Source organism: Lissotriton helveticus, chromosome 3_2, assembly GCF_964261635.1.
Source record: "Lissotriton helveticus chromosome 3_2, aLisHel1.1, whole genome shotgun sequence".
Taxonomy (NCBI): domain Eukaryota; kingdom Metazoa; phylum Chordata; class Amphibia; order Caudata; family Salamandridae; genus Lissotriton; species Lissotriton helveticus.
This window is the reverse complement of record NC_136062.1, coordinates 449,796,650-449,814,147: the sequence shown is the minus strand read 5'-3', so window position 1 is coordinate 449,814,147 and position 17,498 is coordinate 449,796,650. Positions and strand designations below refer to the sequence as shown.

At 50.7% G+C, this 17,498-nt stretch overlaps 1 protein-coding gene across 1 annotated transcript in view; it reads left to right on the top strand.

The window, feature by feature from the left end:
• Positions 1-17,498, top strand: part of EXT2 (exostosin glycosyltransferase 2) — a 305,577-nt gene that overhangs the window by 40,805 nt on the left and 247,274 nt on the right. The window lies entirely within an intron of this gene.

Below are 17,498 nucleotides of genomic sequence, written 5' to 3'. Positions count from 1 at the left end.
CCAACGCGTTGATACGTCCATCACCTGAGACAGTAGCGGGGTCACCCTCGGGGCGTCGCCCTATTTTAATGGGTGGACACCAACGAGTCTTTAAACAGCTACTTCAAATGCGATTTTTTTCTTTTTACACTAGTTGGAATACATTTTCCTTGCACTTGGAACTCTTTTTATTTTGCGTGGTGCACCCCGTGTCTAGATGTTTGAAGCCGTGGACCGCTCATCTGCTCCCGGTATAATTTTGGGCCCTCCCCCAGTACAATCCTGGCCTCTCCCAGTACAATCCTGGTCTCTCCTTATTTCTAGTCACAGCGCACTTCCAGTGTCTTTGATTTGCACTGTCGGGCCGCAGTACCCCCTTATTTGTGTTGTCAACAAGCACCCAACTGCATCTTGCTTCATCTACAGCAAGTTGCATCTAACTAAAATTACGTCCAAAATATTTTGGACGCGACTGAGGATGGACAGCGCTGAGCATCGAGACACGGGGGCCAGACTTCAATTTCCAAATGCGAATCCCTGTGGGCGGCGCGATTTTGTATGCAGGGCAATGTGATCACTTCCAGACTCGATTGGGAATAATAATAGTGTTTTAAAACAAATTATTCAAGGTTAGAACAAAAATGTAAATCACAAATAACCTAGAAGGCTGTAGCCTATTTTCTGTTCACTTTTTACAGTGTTGTGAAGTAGGGTGACCAACTGGGATGGGGGCAAATTCAGGACAAAAATTCAGGACAGTAGGTCAAAACTCAGGACAAAAGGTACGTTTTACAGACCCATTAGAAGAGGTAGCGCAATAGTATATTAGTAAGTAAATAGACAATTACTTAAGTACAAGGGAAAAGAAGTTTATATTAGGTTGAAACAATTGTGCACGGTTCAAACAATTGTACACTTCATGTTTTTTCTGCTGGTCTTTTTGTGGTAACACCACTCCCCCCTCCCCTCAACCACCCAACTCCCAGGGAAACGCCCAATGCCTGGTCCAGCCAGTTCAGCATTGCTACCACCCTCCAATGGCGCCCCTCCTCTTCACATCGACCCTCTCTCATGTGTATTTAGGTCCCTTTATAGTGCTACTCATCCCAAGTAAGTAGGACAGGGTGTCCGAGTGCGTTACATCACACACATACTATATAGAGACAATGACTCCTATAAATGTGAAAGTCAATCTATAGGAAATGTGCTTAAGATAATGGGGGTTACAAGGTGTAATCATTCTTTCATCCATCATTGTCTTTCACCATTCATTCTGTCCTTCCATCTGTGTGCCCATCCATATCAATATTTAACCATTTGCAAAGCTATAAATCATCTAACCTTCCGTCCAGCCATCATTCCACTTATCCATCACTCCATCCACCCATTCACTCATCCATCCCTCCATTCATCCTTTCCCCTTATCCAACTGTACACTCATCCATCCATTCACTCATCCATCCAGCCATCTACCCATTCACACATCCAGCCATCCTGTCACTTACTCATTCATCCACCCAGTCACTCATCCACCCATCCTCCCTTTCTTTCTCCATCCTTTTTCATTTAGACATACATCCTACCATCTACTCATCCATTCATAAATTCATCCATTAACCCTATCACTCATCCATCCTTTCACTCATCCATCCGTTCTCTCATCCATCCACCCTTTCTTTCATCCATCCATCCACGCTTTCACTCTTCCATGCATCCTTTCTCTTGTCCATCCCCCCTTTCACTCCTTCACTCATCCATCCATCCTTTCTCTCATCTATCCACCCTTTCACTCCTTCACTCATCTATGCAGCCTTTCCCTCATCCATCCACTCTTTCACTCATCTATCCACCCTTCCCACCCTCCCTTTCACTCACTCATCCATGTTAATCCACCCTCTCACTCATCCATTCATCCACCCTTTCACTTATCAGTACATCCATCCATCAGTTCCCTCATTCATCCACCCATTCACTCGCCTGTCATCCACCGTTTCACTCATCCATCTATCCTTTCAATCATCCATCTATCCTTTCAATCATCCATCCACCCTTCCATCTACCCTTCCACCCATACATCCATCTATTTACCTTTTCTCTCATCCAACCTTCCACTCACTCATCCATCCTTTCTCTCATTATCCATCCATTCACCTTTTCAGTCATCCATTCACCCTTTCTTTCATCCTTTCACTAATCCATCCAGCCATCCACCTATCCCTTCACTTACACACCTTTTTACATTAATTATGAGCTGAGCCTTTGTCTGCTGAGTTGCAGACAGAAGAGACCCATCAAGGACCTTGCCCTTGCTGTACTTTCTAAAGCAAGGGGTGGGGCGGAGGAGGGCTCACTATGCACCTGTACATAGGCAATCCAAAAAAGTGGACGCCATGAGTCACCCATGTGCCACTGTGACATGGTGTTGTTTCCAGGGCTTTAAGTGGGATGAAAAAACTGGGGGTTCTCTCCAAAGGGGGTGCTCAATGTAATTAAAGGCATGGCTAAAAACACCTAAACTAATAATCTGTGCTTAGCATAGTGTTGCGCCGGACTGGTAATTTGCTGCTTCTGTCATTGCATTCAGTTATATACCACAACAAGTAGTGTTACACCTACAAGCCAGAACTTTTGACTTTGTCAATGGTTGCTAGTTGCATAAAATAAAAAAGCAGCAACCATGGCTTTGCTGAATATAACATTGAAAATCTATCAGTTTTAAAATGATGAGACCATCAAAGAGCCATAACCCTTTTTTTTTAAAAAAAACTTGTTTCACCAGCTTTTTTATGAGCTGGAATCTCACCCACCAGCACAGGCGTTTATGTAAGTTTCTTCCACCTGACCTGCCGTGCCCTAGTCCGAGGCTGTAGGAGGCCCAGCACATGCAGTAAGAGCACAAACTGGCCCCTTGTCATTCTGTATGTGGCAATCGGCCCCAAACCAATCGACAATGTGCGGGGGGGGCTGCTCTTGTGCTCAGAGGAGTGCAAGGTGGTCCCATCAGGGAGCTGAGGCTTCTAGCAGGGGAACAGTGATTTTACCCAATGCCCAAAATTATGGACAAAAGGGTTCCGTAAACGGAATCGTCACGGACAGCGGACATGAGATCCAAATTACGGACGGTCCGCGATATTCACGAACGGTTGGTCACCCTAATCTGAAGTGGCACTTAACCCTCTGGGCTAGAGTACTGCATCAGTACTCGGGAGGGTCTGGGCGGCCCAGCGAACTGCTGTGCCTGCCTCTGTTTGCAATGACTCCTACAGTGGCGCACAATGGCGTGAAGCAGGGACGCAGACCACGTCACGCCAGGAGTGCACAGCTGTGCTAGTAAAAGCGCCAGTTGCATTGAAAATTGAAAGTGCTAATGAGATGCTCACTTTTTGTGTCCGGGTTTTTGACAGTGCAGTTTATGAAGTGGGCTTTAGGACCGCCCCTTTCAAGCACTGGCTTCCTTCAACCAGTCTTTTTAAGCCAATCAAGTTTGACTGAGCCCAGTGGCGTGTTCAACTCTCACTCGTACTATTCGCTATTGGGTGTATGTTTCCACCTGCACTCCATGGCTAGCATAGGCCTCCTTTAGGGCCTACTCACAACTCTAGCCCTCTCTACCTACTCATGCTGTGTCCATCCTATCTGTTTCACTCTTACGCCATTACGCTGCATAGGTTAGCTCATTTAACACAGACCTGCTTCTATCACCAATGCTTGTTTCATTTGTAGTGGTCAGTGGATGGAGGAGAACACTATCGCTTCTGCTTCTATCCCGGAGATGCATTGCCTGTCTCCCAAAGCTGTCCTTCTCCAGACATATCACATTGTGTAGAGAACAAAAAGGAAGGTGCACTCAAATGAAGTCAATAGAAATAGTATTTTTAAATAACTTCTTCTTTATTCAACAAATGTTCATGAAGCATAGGCACAGCCAACGCGTTTCGTTCCTCTTTTTTTTGCCTTTTTAGGAACTTCGTCAGGGTGGGTTCTTGTTATACGCAGAACTGTACTCAGGAGTCAAATAGAATTAGATCAGAAATGGTGGTAAGCTTGGTGGGCCAGAGAAAGTATCCAGGTTCTTATTATACGCAGAAATGTATTCAGGAGTCAAAATAGAATTAGATCAAAGATGGCGGTAAACTCGGTGGGCCAGAGAAAATATCCTTCTTTTTCGAGGAAATAGACCCCACCGTGGATGGCCTCAAATAAATCCTGTCGCAATTATATCAGATCCAGTGTGTCCCAAACGCTCATTTGAATCCTGCGGCGTATGCAATTGTTATTCCACGTGGGGACCTCAAAGTTATAGTAGCCGATCACGTCACCCAAACGCCGCGGGTCCAGTAATGACCCGAATCTTAAGACAAGCGGCACGGAGCACCTTTGATAGGGTGTCGCCGTCTATGCCGTAAGTTTGGGAGTAGACACCCTATCAAAGGTGCTCCGTGCCGCTTGTCTTAAGATTCAAATGAGCGTTTGGGACACACTGGATCTGATATAATTGCGACAGGATTTATTTGAGGCCATCCACGGTGGGGTCTATTTCCCCGAAAAAGAAGGATATTTTCTCTTGCCCACTGAGTTTACCGCCATCTTTGATCTAATTCTATTTTGACACCTGAAAACATTTCTGCGTATAATAAGAACCCGGATACTTTCTCTGGCCCACCCAGCTTACCACCATTTCTGATCTAATTCTATTTGACTCCTGAGTACAGTTCTGCGTATAACAAGAACCCGCCCTGACGAAGTTCCTAAAAAGGCAAATAAAAGAGGAACGAAACGCGTTGGCTGTGCCTATCCTTCATGAACATTTGTTGAATAAAGAAGAAGTTATTTAAAAATACTATTTCTATTGACTTCATTTGAGTGCACCTTCCTTTTTAGGTCTCGCTAGACGTACGCAAAAGCGAAGCTTTTGCGTCTAGCGAGACAACTAATGTCATCACTTTCAGTGGAATGTAGACAGCAGACTGTCACGAGCGTCTCCTGCCGGAGATTCTACCTCGTGAGCGCGCACGTCGCCGTGCCTCATTTTCCCATTCTGAAACCAAGCCACACTCACGCATGCGCACATACACACACTGCATACACACACACACGCACCCCCCTTAAACAGACACACGCTGCATACACACACGCACCCCCCCTTAAGCAGACACACGCACGCACATACACACTCAGACACACGCGCGTACACCCCCACCCTCAACCCCACTCACCGGGCTCCTCTCCCCTTACGCATGGGAAGGCACTGTGGAGCTCTGTGCAAGAAGGAGCGCTGTTTAAAATCACCGCCGCCTCCCACAGCGGCATTGTAGGGAAATTCTAAGTAAGTTGCCTCAGCGTAAACACCACCGCAGCCCGGGAAGGTCGGAGCCTCAGAAATCCCCGAGCGCAGCTCCTCTGACGTCAGACGAGGAGCCGCGCTGGGATTGGTGCCGGTGGAAGTCAAGGTTTCTGATTGGTTGGTTTCTGATAGGTTTCTGATTGGTTTCTGACTGATAGCCAACCAACCAAGAAGCCTTGAAACGGAAGACTCGTCGACGCCAGGCGGGAGGGGCTTCTTCGCTCCTCACCCGGGCAGCGCCTGCTTTTCACGGCGTGTCTATCAGCTTGGTTCACGACAGCACATGTGCATGCGCACGGCTTGTCTTTCAGCTCGCGCCTGGATCTTGCCCTCGGACAGCAGATGAGCACGCGCAGGGGCCTCTTAACTTTCAAGCGCTCGCACCCACCACGCGCTCGCCTGGACAGCCCCATCAGCCTGAGTTGTCAGCGGGTCGGCGCTTTGTGCAAGGCTGAGGAGAAGCGCTGTTTGTCATTCAGGAGGGACTCCACTTGCGCTGTCCCTGCCGGCATCATCCCAATGCGCTCGAGGTTGAAGGCGGGAGCCTTCTGCGGCCCCCGTGCCTGCGGCGGTTCTCCGTGTAAGACGTACTTTTGAGGCTGTCAGGAACAAGAGGCGCAGACTGGTGTTGGGAGAACACAAGGAGGCGAGATGGAGACCAGGCTGATGCTGGTGGCCGCCCTGTGCTGCAACATGAGACCCAACGGTGAGACGCGCTCTACGGTTCCCTGCGCACTAGGCATTCCGGCGGTTCCTTTTTTTCTTATCTCTGCAACTTGCTGTGTTTATGTCACATCCCCACCCACAGGCTTGTCATTTTAGTATTCTCCACCTTGTTTTTAGTTTGCCTTCTCCCGTTTAGTCATGTAAAATGATGTGTCCTTTCTGTGCGAGACAGACGAAGCGATCATTACTAAATAAAGGTTGTACCGTCAACAGACGATAGGATGTGGCACAGTGGTCAGAACTGTCAACTCGGGAGCTGGGGATCTGGGTTCGAGCCTCGGCGGCACTCTTCCTCCGTGCCTATGGACAGATTCCTGGATAAGCTTCCCTATATAAATCTACGAACTTAGCTTAACCTAACAATATCCCAAAACCCTTATTTTGAGTGCAGAAATAAAAAAAAAACATTTTATTTAACATTAACCAACAACTGATCATACGGGTCACAGACTTCACTTTGCGGGAGTCTCTCCTCACGCTGGTTTACTGTCGTTATGAAGCAGGCCTGCCGCACATCTGAAGGTAGAATTAGTTTTGTACGCCCCAAAAAGCCTTTGATGTACCAGGATTCTGGCTGTCTCCAAACTTTCGCGACTCCCCAAATTTACCCTGAATGGCTCTGCTTCCGGGGTGAGGGCAGGCGCATGCGGTCTGTGTCGCGTTATTTTCTGCGCATTCGGGTATGTTTGCCGGATGTCGTTCTGTGTAGGGGTTGTCTATTTGTCTGGCCTGCCTGCTTCTGTCTGCCTGTCTGCTGCCACCCTGTCTGGGTGCTCTGCATCTAGAGTCTCTGCCTGACTGCTTTTCTGTCACCCCGTCTTTCTGGGAAACAGATTGTATGTGACCCTGTCTGTAACTCTGTTACCCTTCCACTGCCAGTCTGTGTGTCTGTCTGCGAGTGTTTCCTAGTGTGGGCCTGTGGACCTGTCACTGTGCCTGCTTGCTTGGCAACAAGTCTGTCTGCCTGTAAAGGTGCTTGTGACCCGACCTGCCTCTCTAAGACGCCGTAAATGTGTATGGGTGCTTGCAGTGAGTGTGCCTGACTGCCTCAGTGTTTCGCCGTGAGTCCGCCTCTGTCTGTTTGTGTGTGCGTCTACGCACTGTTTGTATCCGCTTGTGTCTGTCTGTGAGGCTCTCTGCTATAAGCCTGTCTCGGAACAGGCATGTTCACCACCAGTGCTTGTTTGATTCGTGTCCGGGGCACAATCTGTCCGCCTTCGGGTTCCGTGGAAGTACGCCGCCGTGTTCAGCTGTGAGTCTGTGTGTCTTTGGACCCTGGTGTGCCACTCACGCCGAGGTGTGTGTTTATTTAGGGCTGTCTTGTTTGTGTCTGTGCGCGTGTTTACATCCACCCCTGAACATGTATGTGCGTATCATACCTTCCAGTGTGCGTCCTGGCACTGATCCCCATATCTTGCAGTGTTGCTGTCACGCCTAGCAGTATGTGCGTCTGTTTGTGTATGTTTGTGTGTGCATGTGCTTATGTGCACGTGTTCAGATCCCCCTGGCCCGTTAGTTTATGTCATGACTTCCAGTGTGCATGTATTTACACCCCTTAACCGCCGTGTGCGAGTCTGTGCAGATGTGTGTGTGTGTGTGTGTGTGTGTGCGCCTACAGCAATCCGATGGCGTCATACTCTGCATATCCCATGACATACAGAGAGAGAGAGAGTGTGTGTGCGTGAGTGGGACAATGTGTGTAGCAAGGTGTGCACTGCCCGAAGTGTACACGTACAGCTCTCCCAGGGCCTTGTTTTTCCTTTGTGGTCTTCTAAAAGTTGTCTGGCTATTAACTCAAGTAGAGAGAGAAATATGTGTGGAATCTGCAGAGTCTTGGGGACTCCTCGCCCAGGAGTTCGATTCCCAGAGAGCCAATGTGTCCTAACCCCAAGCTGTGCCGCTTTCACCAACAGGTGTCCTTCCCAGCTGTGCCAGTTGTGCACCCTCACTCACTTCTCCTCGGCACTGGCAGTCTCAAACACCAGTGTGCCAATCTTACCCCAGCTCCCAGGGTATCCCCGCTCTCGGGCCTTTCCCTAAGCAGCCTCCCTGCAACTGTCATGCTGATCACCAGCCCTGGCTCTATTGCACCCAGTACCACCGCCCTGAGTCACTCAACTTCTTCACTACTGGACGACACCCCCACCGACCCCCAAACTCCGTCCTGCAAACTCAATGTAACTGTTCCTTTGAAATACCCCTGTGTGGTTTTTTCTCAGCACCACACTTTAATTTTTCACTTCAGAAATACCACCCCGTTTACTCCTGTGCCCCAGCAACACCAGCCTGTTTACTCCTGTGACACAGCAATGCCACCCAGTTAACTTCTGTGCCCCAGCAATACCACCTGTTTACTCCTCTGCCACAGCAATACCACCCGTTTACTCCTGGCCACAGCAATACCACCCAGTTTAGTCCTGTGTCCCAGCAATACCAGCTCTTTTATACTTGTAGCAACACCAGCCCGTTTACTCGTGAAGCAACACCAGCCCGTTTACTCCTGTAGCAACACCATCCCGTTTACTCCTGTGCCTCAGCAAAACCAGCACGTTTACTCCTGTACCACGGAAATACTACCCGGTTTACTTCTGTGCCCCAGCAATCCCAGCCCGTTTACTCCTGCACCAACACCAGCCCGTTTACTCCTGTGACACAGCAATGCCACCCAGTTTACTCGGTGCGTAAACAAGCACTTTGTACTTATAGTCCATGCTTATGAGAAGCAAGGCTGGCAGTCTCTTTTACTGCCAGCCTTGCTCATCGTAAGCACGGACTGTACGTGTACCGATTGCAGGTTTTAAAAAAAATGAATAAAAGACATTGTCATTTACAATGCCGATAGCTCAAACTTTAATAATGCGAGACCTATTGCATTGTAAATGCTTGTTGTTCTCTGTATTTCAATAATTTACACATCCCACGGCAGCGGATGTTGGAAGGGGTTGCACCACCTTAACTTAAGAACCAAATGATCCGTAGTGCTTGACCTGGTCTGCTGCCTTTGGTCTTTCTGGTTTCATATCACATTGTGTGACCTCCCCTGAGACAGCAGTGCAGGGCTCGAGTCGGGGTACCACGCGGGGGGACGGCGTCCCCCCACTTATTTTACCAGGAGCTAGATTACTGAACCAAATGGAGCCACACATTCACTCTTTGGCCTCTCTGGGGCGAGATCTCGCCCCAGAGAGGCCAAAGAGTGAATGTGCGACATCACTTCCTGTTGTGACGTCAGCGTCCCCCACTTCTTTTTTTAAGACTTGTGCCCTGCAGCAGTGCATGGGAGCCTTACCCTGGGGGTGGAGCGGGAAGTTGTCCCTGCCAGGCCCCCCCCCTGCAGAACCAGCAGTCACAACAGACAGCACCACTGCTCATCCTGCAGTCAAGCTGACCAGCACTGGTGGTTCTTGGCACACCACAACCAGGGCTCTATCAGACTGCAGACTGAGAAGAGGAAGAAAAGGGTCACCCCAGTGGGGCAGCCGCCTCCATCTTTGCACCCGGGATCTGGGACAGCATCCCTGTGTCCATCAGGACCGCCCCACGCTACTCCAATGTAGGGAAGAGTTGGAGGCTCGGCTCTTTGAAGAATACTACATCACAGCGCATCAACCATGCACACACAGCTGACACCTGGAGTGCCGGACACAGGCTAGTTACGTGAAAGAACCATTGACGTCACGGACCCATCGGTGCTGGCCTACTGGAGGAGGAGGGTGGGCTCTCTAGGACACTGATAAGTGTGCACACCTGACGGGGTGTTGGAGGACATGCCACAAGCATGTGCTGCGTGCATTGCACTGCATTACTACCCTGCATGCGTGCTTTGACGTCACAGAAGTGGGTCCATGGCTAAAGATATTCCGAGGATACGGCCCTACTAAAAATAATAATACTCAAAAATCTAGTCGGACCTGTCGACCTCACATGACTATCTCCCCCCTAAACGTTCTACCGAATTTATAACCAGTAATCTTGCCAAACTCAATCCCACATGTAGAAGAATGGGAAACGTGATGGCCAAGCTCCAATTGCGTCATATTTTGGGGGAGGTTTTTGTACAGGTCATGTTGTTTATGTATGGGCGATGTGCGGTCAGATTTTTTGCACTTGTTTCGTTATTTCTTTTATTTTATTTTAAAATGTTGCCATATAATCTGAGACCCTGATCCGAAGGTTTTTACTGGAATCTTTTACACTAAGTTTTGGAGATACACAACGATGCCTTCTGACTGCCGCACAAACGGCTTTCTATATTTTGTGTCAAAGGTTCATGGCGTTTGTCTTTCTGAAAGAAGTGAAACCTGTGGCACGGACCTGGTGCAATGGCCCCAGGGGCCGGCTGCTGGGCTCGCACCAGTGCCAGCCCCTGGGTGCATCATGGCTTTCACGTCGGGCACCCTGCTCCTGAGACGCGCCCGGACCGTGTCCTTGTCTTGGCTCTGTTTCCAGATGCAGATGTGTGATCCTGGGCACTGGGGTTAGGGGTGGGCACCCCTGCAGAGGCGCAGAGCCTTGTGTTCCACCCCAGCCTAGAGCGCTCTCCTGTAAGAAGACATTGGGATGTCCTCCCATTCCGATGCCTCCTCCCTGCCCCCTCCCTGACCCAGCCGCCGCCATCTTGTCCTTCTCCCTCTCCTCCCTGTTGATGAAGACCCGATGACACGCGCAGAGATGCCAGACCCACGCAGCGCGCGCGGTCGCCTGGAGTCTGAGCGCGTGGGCGCCAGGGGGATGCGCAGAGATCAGATGCCCTCGAGATCACAGGCCGCCTGCCTCCCGACTGCTTTCATTGTGTCCCAGAGTGTCACCCCGGCCTGCCCCCCCCCCACTGATAAGGGAGAGTTTATTAGGCCCTGCTGCAGGCCTGGACTGGGACACCCCCTGGCTGGCACCATCACTGTGGGTCAAGGCGACCCGGAGTGCTGCGAGTTATTACTACAGTGAAGTGAAAGGTGATGGTGAACCGAAGGCAGATGTAAAATACTTGTTGAGATGTTTATATAGTATTAGTGCTTTTATTAAAACGGTCTCACTTTTAAAACCTGTACCTGCAAGGCCAAGTGCTTGGAACTCCCTGGTGCACAGTTCCCACCTCCCTGCACAAGGATGAGTGCCTGGAACCCTCTGCTGCACCTTTCCCACCTCCCTGCACAAGGATGAGTGCCTGGAACCCTCTGGTGCCCCTTTCCCACCTCCCTGCACAAGGCTGAGTGCCTGGAACCCTCTGGTGCCCCTTTCCCACCTCCCTGCACAAGGATGAGTGCCTGGAACCCTCTGGTGCCCCTTTCCCACCTCCCTGCACAAGGCTGAGTGCCTGGAACCCTCTGGTGCCCCTTTCCCACCTCCCTGCACAAGGATGAGTGCCTGGAACCCTCTGGTGCACCTTTCCCACCTCCCTGCACAAGGATGAGTGCCTGGAACCCTCTGGTGCCCCTTTCCCACCTCCCTGCACAAGGATGAGTGCCTGGAACCCTCTGGTGCCCCTTTCCCACCTTCCTGCACACGGCTGAGTGCCTGGAACCCTCTGGTGCCCCGTTCCCACCTCCCTGCACGAGGCTTACTGCCTGGAACCCTCTGGTGCCCCGTTCCCACCTCCCTGCACGAGGCTTACTGCCTGGAACCCTCTGGTGCCCCTTTCCCACCTCCCTGCACAAGGCTGAGTGCCTGGAACCCTCTGCTGCACCTTTCCCACCTCCCTGGACAAGGATGAGTGCCTGGAACGCTCTGCTGCACCTTTCCCACCTCCCTGGACAAGGATGAGTGCCTGGAACCCTCTGGTGCCCCGTTCCCACCTCCCTGCACGAGGCTTACTGCCTGGAACCCTCTGCTGCACTTTTCCCACCTCCCTGCACAAGGCTGAGTGCCTGGAACCCTCTGGTGCACCTTTCCCACCTCCCTGCACAAGGCTGAGTGCCTGGAACCCTCTGGTGCACCTTTCCCACCTCCCTGCACGAGGCTTACTGCCTGGAACCCTCTGGTGCCCCTTTCCCACCTCCCTGCACAAGGCTGAGTGCCTGGAACCCTCTGGTGCCCCGTTCCCACCTCCCTGCACGAGGCTTACTGCCTGGAACCCTCTGGTGCCCCGTTCCCACCTCCCTGCACGAGGCTTACTGCCTGGAACCCTCTGGTGCCCCGTTCCCACCTCCCTGCACGAGGCTTACTGCCTGGAACCCTCTGCTGCACCTTTCCCACCTCCCTGCACAAGGCTGAGTGCCTGGAACCCTCTGGTGCACCTTTCCCACCTCCCTGCACAAGGCTGAGTGCCTGGAACCCTCTGGTGCCCCTTTCCCACCTCCCTGCACAAGGATGAGTGCCTGGAACCCTCTGGTGCCCCGTTCCCACCTCCCTGCACGAGGCTTACTGCCTGGAACCCTCTGGTGCCCCTTTCCCACCTCCCTGCACAAGGATGAGTGCCTGGAACCCTCTGGTGCCCCGTTCCCACCTCCCTGCACAAGGATGAGTGCCTGGAACCCTCTGGTGCCCCTTTCCCACCTCCCTGCACGAGGCTGAGTGCCTGGAACCCTCTGCTGCACCTTTCCCACCTCCCTGCACAAGGATGAGTGCCTGGAACCCTCTGGTGCCCCTTTCCCACCTCCCTGCACGAGGCTGAGTGCCTGGAACCCTCTGCTGCACCTTTCCCACCTCCCTGCACAAGGCTGAGTGCCTGGAACCCTCTGGTGCCCCTTTCCCACCTCCCTGCACAAGGCTGAGTGCCTGGAACCCTCTGGTGCACCTTTCCCACCTCCCTGCACGAGGCTGAGTGCCTGGAACCCTCTGGTGCCCCTTTCCCACCTTCCTGCACAAGGATGAGTGCCTGGAACCCTCTGCTGCACCTTTCCTACCTCCCTGCACAAGGCTGAGTGCCTGGAACCCTCTGGTGCCCCTTTCCCACCTCCCTGCACAAGGATGAGTGCCTGGAACCCTCTGGTGCCCCTTTCCCACCTCCCTGCACAAGGCTGAGTGCCTGGAACCCTCTGGTGCACCTTTCCCACCTCCCTGCACAAGGCTGAGTGCCTGGAACCCTCTGCTGCACCTTTCCCACCTCCCTGCACAAGGATGAGTGCCTGGAACCCTCTGGTGCACCTTTCCCACCTCCCTGCACAAGGCTGAGTGCCTGGAACCCTCTGGTGCCCCTTTCCCACCTCCCTGCACAAGGCTGAGTGCCTAGAACCCTCTGGTGCACCTTTCCCACCTCCCTGCACAAGGCTGAGTGCCTGGAAACCTCTGCTGCACCTTTCCCACCTCCCTGCACAATGATGAGTGCCTGGAACCCTCTGGTGCCCCTTTCCCACCTCCCTGCACGAGGCTGACTGCCTGGAACCCTCTGGTGCATCTTTCCCACCTCCCTGCACAAGGCTGAGTGCCTGGAACCCTCTGGTGCCCCTTTCCCACCTCCCTGCACAAGGCGGAGTGCCTGGAACCCTCTGCGGCACCTTTCCCACCTCCCTGCACAAGGATGAGTGCCTGGAACCCTCTGCTGCACCTTTCCCACCTCCCTGCACGAGGCTGACTGCCTGGAACCCTCTGGTGCACCTTTCCCCATCTCCCTGCACAAGTCTGAGTGCCTGGAACCCTCTGCTGCACCTTTCCCACCTCCCTGCACAAGGCTGAGTGCCTGGAACCCTCTGCTGCACTTTTCCCACCTCCCTGCACAAGGCTGAGTGCCTGGAACCCTCTGGTGCCCCTTTCCCACCTCCCTGCACGAGGCTTACTGCCTGGAACCCTCTGGTGCACCTTTCCCACCTCCCTGCACAAGGCTGAGTGCCTGGAACTCTCTGGTGCCCCTTTCCCACCTTCCTGCACGAGTCTGAGTACCTGGAACTCTCGGGTACCCCTTTCCCACCTCCCTGCGCAAGGCTGAGTGCCTGGAACTCTCTGGTGCACCTTTCCCACCTCCCGCAGGTCTGTGCAAGTGTGTAGGCGCTGGAATTGATTTGGTGAATGTGTGGTGCCTGCCTAGTGATGGATATTACCCATATCATGGTTCCCCCTCGAGGACTGCCCTGTGTTCCGGATACCCCACCTCCTACTTTAGCAACGGCTGCATCCAGGTCTTCTTACAGGAAAGGAGGTTGGCAGCTGGGCTGCTCTACATGGAGGGAGGTTAGTAGCTGGGCTGCTCTACATGGAGGGAGGTTGGCAGCTGGGCTGCTTCATAGGGAAGGAGATTGGCAGCTGGACTGCATTACAAGAATGGACGTTGGCAGCTGGGCTGCACTACAGGAAAGGAGGTTGGCAGCTAGGCTGCTTCATAGGGAAGGAGGTTGGCAGCTGGGCTTCTTTACAAGAATAGAGGTTGGCAGCTGGGCTGCTACACAAGAAAGGAGGTTGGTAGCTGGCCTGCTCTACATGAAGGGAGGGTTGTAGTTGGGCTGATCTACAGGAAAGGAGGTTGGTAGCTGGGCTGCTGTACATGGAGGGAGGTTAGCAGCTAGGCTGCTTCACAGGGAAGGAGGTTGGTAGCTGCACTGCTCTACAGGGAAGGAGGTTGGTAGCTGCACTGCTCTACAGGGAAGGAGGTTGGTAGCTGCACTGCTCTACAGGGAAGGAGGTTGGTAGCTGCCCTGCTCTGCAGGGAAGGAGGTTGGTAGCTGCCCTGCTCTACAGGGAAGGAGGTTGGTAGCTGCACTGCTCTACAGGGAAGGAGGTTGGTAGCTGCCCTGCTCTGCAGGGAAGGAGGTTGGTAGCTGCCCTGCTCTACAGGGAAGGAGGTTGGTAGCTGCACTGGTCTACAGGGAAGGAGGTTGGCAGCTGGCCTGCTCTACAGGGAAGGAGGTTGGTAGCTGCACTGCTCTACAGGGAAGGAGGTTGGTAGCTGCCCTGCTCTGCAGGGAAGGAGGTTGGTAGCTGCCCTGCTCTGCAGGGAAGGAGGTTGGTAGCTGCCCTGCTCTACAGGGAAGGAGGTTGGTAGCTGCACTGCTCTACAGGGAAGGAGGTTGGCAGCTGGCCTGCTCTACGGAGTAGGAGGTTGGTAGCTGGGCTTCTCTACATGGTCAGCAGCTGTTTGAGGTCTGTGTCTTGAATTGTCTCTAGCTTGTTCGGTCAGACCTGAGGACTTGAGTATAGAGCTGTAGTGACATGATGATGGAAACTGAAGGAAGACTAATGAATGCAAGATTTGCTACAAGAGGTGAAACACACGTCTGTGTAACTGAGTTAATATGGAAGGCCAATGTATTGCTAGGATCAGTTTTTTAACACCCACATTTTTCACAATTGCAGCTGGAAATGATAACTAAAAACCTGGCTTAATTAAGCCAGTGAACAGTCATACAGACAAGGCTTAAGTGAAGCGAGTGCCAAGCACTGGGGGTGGGGGGGATATTAAAAATACAATGTACTGAACAGTTAAGAATAATGTTCAGTAGTTAAGAACAACTTGGAATAACCTATAACATACTACAGATTGTTACAATAGAGATATTTTAGGGAGAGAACTTTTATGCGGTTATCCTAACAATTACACTAGACAGTACAGCCACTTTTCCACAGATTAGCACGCTTTACAAATAGCAAATGAAATGCAACAAACATGGTAATTTCTGAAGTAGAGGAAACAGAGTGAAGACATTATAAATTGAATGAACAATTCAAACGGATTAGTAGTAGTCACATTTCGTGTAAGTAGTGCTGTAACATGACAGTGCTTGAAAAATCCACTCGCCTGCTTGCTATGGCGAGCCAGATTTAATCAGAACTAGCTATTTTTTAGGGCCTACTCGCTGTTTCTGGCGAGTAGGAAGACAAACTGACTTTTGACCTGTCTCTGATAGTGAAGCAAATGTGACAAGATAAGATTCAGAGGCGTCTTTATTGCTCTCTTAGTGAATTAGCAATAAAAATGCCTTTGAATCTTGTTATCTTGTAATATTTGCTCGACTTTTGGAGACAAATGTTAAGTACATTACAGTTAGGTCGAGTAGATTTTTCAAGTTACTAGATCTGAAGGTCTAGTAACATTGTTATGACTTTTCAAGCCCTGCAGGGGCATCGTCAGCAACTTCTCAAAGGTGAAACAATCTTGTGAGGTTTTTAATGGTGATGGAAGTAAGTTCAAGTAACTTGTTGCATTGCCAGTGAAGGGTCACTCTGAAGCCAGTCCAATGTTCACGGCAGGTTCAAGGAGAGAGATCTTACTTGAAAGCCCTGTGTACTATAGCAGAGAGTTCATTAGTGCTTGAAGCACGTCTCAGTTGATAAGGAATCAGCAGATGTCTGATTTTTCTTGGAGCATAAACTGGAAAGTTTGCGGATTGGGCAATGTTGTCATGTACTAGAGTTGTACTAGTGTTGTTAATACTGATTTCTAGGAATTCATTTTGTAGAAGGAGGTGGGTTTGGTTGAATCACCAAACGAGAGTACATTCAGCAGGGTCTTTCCAAGTTTGTTTTTGTTCCCGTGGTGTGCTCAATATACAGTCTGTATTTTTGGGGCTTATTAGGACCAAGCTGCTTGATATCAGAGCTTTATTCTTTAGAGGCACTACTTCATCGTGAAGATTTTGTTTAGGTACAATGGTTTTAGGTGAAGCTGCTTTTCATCAGTCTATTGGGGTCTTCTAACACTAGGCACGTGTAGTCTTTTGGAGAGAGGTTCCAGGTGGCGGTTTAAGAATATAGAGGCTTCTGTTTTAAAACTTGAGGTCCTCCACATCTCATGATGAATTTTGAGGCTTTGTTACAGGTTTTTCCCTATATCGCTCTGGTTGATGTGGTAGGAAGAAAACCATCTCCTTTCTGGTCTTGGAATCTATTCTATGTTCATGCACTTTTTGTGTCAACGCTGCAAAAAAACCTCACAGAACTAAAAGCAGAAATGTTGTCCATTGAGATGTCTTAAAGCATTATCAGGTAGCAGTGTTTGGGCTGAACTCCGGCTAGCGGAAAGTGAGAAGCTTATTGTCATTGACCGATTTGGTTAGTTGATTGGGCACACACTATTCATAGGCTTTTCTGGGTCTGCCTCAGTTTAGTTTATTGATTTGGTTTTAGAGGATGGATAGTTGCTTGCCTGTTTTCAGAGAATTGGAGAATGAAGCCTTATGAGAGTGATGAATGTGTTAACAAAAACTTGGCTGTCTTAGAGAGATGCAGATTGTCTTTTATGATCTGAGCACGATTTGTGTCTGGAAAATGGATGGTGGCTTTCAGATGTCTAAACAGTTTAGAAAGTGTTTCCATTTTTATAATTGAAATGGTGGCCAGTGTGGCAGAGGATTTAGAGTGAAAGATTGTCTCTTGTTCAGAGGAAGTTACGATGTTGTCTTGTTTGGATTTTATTTTGTTAGTGAAGAAACCTATAAACTATTTACATTTGGGAAGGGAGGACCAGTATCGTGATTTTGTCAAGGATATATTGCTGTCCTGGATGTAACTCCACAAACCCATCTGGGTTGTTTGCAGATGAGATTGGTAATGTGTATAATTGTCTTTGCCAGGTTCAATGGAC